Source organism: Benincasa hispida, chromosome 9, assembly GCF_009727055.1.
Source record: "Benincasa hispida cultivar B227 chromosome 9, ASM972705v1, whole genome shotgun sequence".
NCBI lineage: Eukaryota > Viridiplantae > Streptophyta > Magnoliopsida > Cucurbitales > Cucurbitaceae > Benincasa > Benincasa hispida.
Genome location: NC_052357.1, coordinates 65777611 through 65783176, shown reverse-complemented (window position 1 = coordinate 65783176; position 5566 = coordinate 65777611). Strand labels below are relative to the sequence as shown.

General features: G+C 41.4%; 1 pseudogene; it reads right to left on the bottom strand.

Moving 5' to 3' along the window:
- Positions 1-4657: 4657 nt before the first annotated feature.
- On the bottom strand, positions 4658-4770 carry LOC120087417 (annotated as a pseudogene).
- Between the last annotated feature and the right edge of the window lie 796 nt (positions 4771-5566).

The window sequence follows — 5566 nt, the reverse complement described above, 5'->3', positions numbered from 1 at the left end:
TAAGAAGGTTTGCCCTCTTTATAGGCTACCCCAAGGAAAATTAGAGGAGGATACTTCTATGATCTGAGTGAGAAAAAATATTTATTTCCATAATGCTATCTTCTTGGAAGAAGATCACATGAGGGATCAGAAGCCACAAAGTAAGCTCGTTTTAAGTGATATCTCAAGTGAGACTAAGACTACTGAGGGTTTCAACAAGAGTTGTTGAACAGACCGAACGGATCAACAAGAGTTTGTTGAGGTCGGGACGTCTAGTCAACCAGCTCAAAGAGTTGAGGCTCCTCAATGTAGTGGGAGGGTTTATGAACCCACCGGATCGCTACAATGAGTTTGATTGAAGCCCATAACGTCATTACGAAATAATGGCGTCGAGGATCCGTTGCTTTTAAGATAGCAATGAAGGATGTTGACAAACATTATTGGTTAAGGCATGAACCAGGAAATGGAGTCTATGTACTTCAAACAATGTCTGGAAAGTTTGTTGATCCACCTGATGGGGTAAAGACCTATTGGGTGCAAGTGGATCTATAAAGTGTAAGATGGAAAGGTGCAACCTTTAAGCTAGACTCGTGGCAAAAGGTTTTATACCCAGGTTGAGGGAGTTGATTATGAGGAAAAACTTTCTCAACCTGTTGCCATGCTAAAGTCTATAGGATTCTCTTGTCCATAGCCATATTTTATGATTATGAATATGGCAAATGGACGTCAACACTGCCTTTCGAATGGTAATCTTGAGAAGACCATCTATATGACCAACACAGAGGGGGTCGTAGTTCAGATCAAGAGCAAAGAGTTTGCAAGCTTAATAGGTTCATTTATGGGCTGAAACAAGCATCTCGATCTTTGGAACATCGGATTTGACACTGCTATCAAGTCGTTTGGCTTTTGACCATTTGCTATACAGTAGGGATTGTTAGTCAGTATCAGTCCAATCTAGGATTTGATCACTGGATGGCGGTCAAGACGATCCTCAAGTATCTTCGGAGAACGAGGGACTACATGCTTGTGTATGGAGATAAGATCCTTACAGGATATACGGACTCTGACTTTCAGACCAATCGAGATTCTCGTAAATCGACATCGGGGTCAATGTTTACTCTGAATGGAGGGGCTGTAATTTGGCGAAGCATCAAGCAAGGATGAATCATGGACTCCACTATGGAAGCTGAATACGTAGTAGCTTGTGAAGCAGCTAAAGAGGCTGTTTGGCTGAGGAAGTTCCTTACAGATTTGGAAGTTGTTCCAAATGTGGATTTATCGATCACACTATATTGTAATAACAGCGGGGCTGTGGCAAATTCGAAGGAGCCTCAGAGTCATCGTTAGGATAAGCACATAGAATGGAAATATCACTTGATCAGGGAGATTGTGCGTCGTGATGATATGATAGTCCAGCAGATCGCATCGGAGTACAACATTGCTGATCTCTTTACAAAGGTCCTCACGGTTAAAGTGTTTGAGGGTCATCTGGAGAGTCTAGGTCTGTGGGACATGCGACATCTTGTCTAGGGCAAGTGAGAGATGATACTGGGGTATGCCCTAGTTTATTGTATATTGTACATTTTTATATTGTATTGTACATTAGTCTCCCGAGTCATTAGAACAAGTGGGAGATTGTTGGGATTGGTGTCCTAATTCTCCCGAAGTCTCGTTGTTTTGTAAAGATACACATTGTTCAATGAATAAAATAAGTGTTATTTAATTCTGATATTTACTCATATCCAATAAACAAAACTCCTTGGTTATCTTATGTGAACTTAAGCATGTATATATGATATACAAGTAGATTATGCCTTAAGTGATAACCCAAATCGGTCTGTAGCATAAGGATTAAGGTGGAATACCTGATCCTGGTGACACTACGGATACGACCCGCTTTGTAGGGGTTTGCAATTGTTGTAAACTACTACAGATGGTAGATCCTGACCATTCATGTAGAGACATGGAGCGGGGGTGTCCTATACAAAGAGTTTGTATAAGACCTAGACCACGAGATGACTAGACTCTGTATATAACGCTGTTGATACTAGAGACTTGCATCTCACCTAAACAACCATAGGTGACACGACCTCAATCCTAAGTGTTTTGGAAAATCCTGCATTTGAGGGTGGTTCTTTGATTAGTATAGGTGAGAGTGGCCAGATCGTCAACTCAACATGCCTACCTTTTTGGGGACTTGTCTGATCTGGGAGCTGGAAACTCAATCCACAAGATGGAATTCACTCCTTCCTGAAGTAGGGATAAGTAGAGAGATTGCTCCCTTAAAGGCTGGTTCCGGGGCTTGAACATAGTGGCCACAGCTTCTCTTTGGAAAAGAAGACTCAGTCATATTAGGACTATGTGATAACTTGTAGAAATATAAGTTGTTGTGGCTCAAAAGTTGGAACAATTAGGGTCTTTAATGATAAAATCTCATCATTTTTAGAGAAAACGCATGGAGTTACTTGAACACTATCAAACTCATGCAAAAGAATGTTTATTGCTAAAATACTACGGCACTAACGCATGATATTGCAGGATCTTAACAAAAGGCTAACGCATGATTAAGAAAAGTGTCACAGGCAAAGTCTAACACATGGGGCATGCATCGAAGGGGTTCAACGCAAGGAAGATTCATTGATTCAAGTTGTTTGTGTCAAATCACCACTTGCAAGCATGGGCACCTACAGTGGGCGGCATCTGAAAAGCATCTGAGTGTCAGGCGGCTGACCAGGGTATGGAATTTAATGCTGCCCATCATTAAGTTGGAGAAGACCGACGTCTATAAATAGAAGAAATCTCACTAGATGAAAAAGCTTAGTTTTGAAAGATTTAGAATCTTAGATCGTTAGCTCATTGCATAATTTTGAGACCGTAGAGCTGTGCTGTGGTGCCGAGAAGAACAAGAGGGAAGAGAACCACCACCATCGTCGATCAAGGAGCGGAGGAAACTGAGCTCGAGAGAGAAATTTCTTCCAATTCTTCCACAAGCGGTTGTACACGAACCATAATTGAACCAAAGAGGAAAAGAGATTGTACTCTGCGGCTTGACTCATTTCATTTCATCTTCTCATTTGATTAAGTATTGGTTTTGTAAAGACAATCAGTTTCTTTATAAATTCACATATTTTATCTATCATACTTTGCCACTCTTTATTTCTTGTTTATGTTCGATGCATTTATAATTTCATGCAAAATTCCATTTTGAACGCTTAAAACAACTAAATCAATTGGTAAAAGCAGCTTTAGCTTAAATTATTCGAGAGAATAAGTAAGCCAGCATCAAGTTAGAAACACTTAGTACATCTAGAGATAACTGGTGTTTTATTGCATCCTGTGTTTGATGCATACATCCTAGAGATAAGTATTCTATGATATTCGCATTGAGAAGTGTCGAATAGAGTCTAATGCATAAACGGAGATAAGCAAGTCATCTCATTCGCATCATATTCTTGTTTGTGTACCTCTAACTTAGATCGATGCATATCACTTGCATTAAACTCCATTCTCCACACGACCTCTTATCCTCTACTTGACCCTTTTTATCTTCTTGTACACACACACAGCAGCTTAGTGTAAATAACTCATTTCTACATACACTTAGGATATTTCTACAATAGTTACAATGCAAGGCCTGCGTTAGCTTTAATTTGAATCCCTGAGTTTGACCCTGGACTTACCAGGAACCTGAGTTGGATTTATACTTGGATCTGAGTCAGGAAAACTTGAACGTCTATAGAGGAGTATCATGCGTCCTGTTGCACATCACTAACGCATCATAAACGCATCAACGCATCATTTACATTTATACTTATTTTTCCAATTACTTTATACAATACACTCCTAAGCTCGAATCACGAAATCAACGAATAAGTTTTTGGCACCGTTGCCGGGGATTCAGCAACAAAACTAACCAGAAATTTTGCTTGTATCTTTTGTAGGAAAACTTTAGCTGAGGGAGTATTACGAGCTAAGTCGAAGCTTGTAAATGTTTATGAGTAGGGAAAGCACCCCTGAACTTGTATACGACCACGAAGTTAAAAGGACCTTCCGACGAAGAAATCGATCTAATCGTCGCTGTAGGTTAAGGCAACAACTGCTTAGACAACAAACCAGGCAACAACAAATGGCGGACGAACAAGCGAATCAAAACTTAGCTCAATAGCTAGCCCACGCAGCGCAAAATCCTATCATAATGGTAAACAGTAGTACGCGTCCCATGTGGGAGTATGCGTCTCCTGGGTTGTATGATTTCTCACCAGGGATTATATATCCAATGCCAGATGGGACAAGATTTGAGATGAAATCTGTGATGTTACAAATGCTCTAAACAGCTGGACAATTTGGGGGTGCTCGGGGAGAAAACCCTCACGCCCACATGAAACGTTTCTTGGAGACGTGCAACTCGTTTGTGATTCCTAGAATCATCCCAGAAGCTATCAGGCTATCTTTATTCCCATATTCTCTGCGTGACGACGCAAAGTAATGGGTAAGTTCTTTGGAGCCTGGAGAGATCACGACCTGTCTCTTATACACATCTAGATGTGTATAAGAGACAGTTCCCATATTTTCTGCTTAACGACGCAAAGTAATGGGTAAGTTCTCTGAAGCCTGGAGAGATCACGACCTGGGAAAAGTTAGTGGAGAAATTCATGCATAAATACTTCCCACCCACCACAAACGCAAGGAGCGGAGAGAGATCATGAACTTCGAGCAGGAAGAAACTGAAACCTTGACTGCCGCATAGGAGCGCTTCAAAGGATTAGTCAAGAATTACCCCAATCATGGATTACCATTAACCATCCAGATGAAGACCTTCTATGGCGGATTAAACAGAGTGTCTCAAATGGCAGCCGACGCAGCTGCAGCTGGCGGTATCATGGACAAATCTTATACTGAAGCTAAGGAAATCTTGGACCGCATAGCCAAGCATAATATGGAATGGGTGGATGAAACTTACTATGCAAGAGCAGAAAGGAAGAGGCGATCTCAGAATGTGAATTCTATTGACTCTAACGCAATAGCCACACTTTCTGCACAAGTGGCTACTATGACAAACCTTTTGCAGAATATGTCACTAGGGAACACATCAAACTCGCAAAAGGTAAACCAGGTAGAAACATCCGTACAACTCATGGTTAGCTGTGTAGGATGTGGAGATCCCCATTCCTACTCTGATTGCCCACAAAATCCGAAATCGGTATGCTTTATTAAAAATAACCCATTCTCAAACATATATAATCCCGGATGAAGGAACCATCCAAATTTCTCTTGGGTAGGTAATCAACATGAGCCACACCACTCAAGGGTAAACCAGCAGCAGAGGCAAGGACCGCCGCCTGGATTCCAGCCAACGCAGTAGCCGCACCAACAACCCTTTAATAGATGAGGTCATACGTCGAGTTCAACATCTCCACTTGAAAACTCTTAAAAGAGTATATCGCCTAGAACGACGCATTGCTAAAAAGGCAGGTGTCTTCCATCAGAACTCTAGAGATACAGGTGGGGCAGATTGCGAGTGAGTTGAAGAATCGGCAGCCTGGAGTCTTACCTAGCAACACGGAAACCCCAGGGAATACCAACGGAG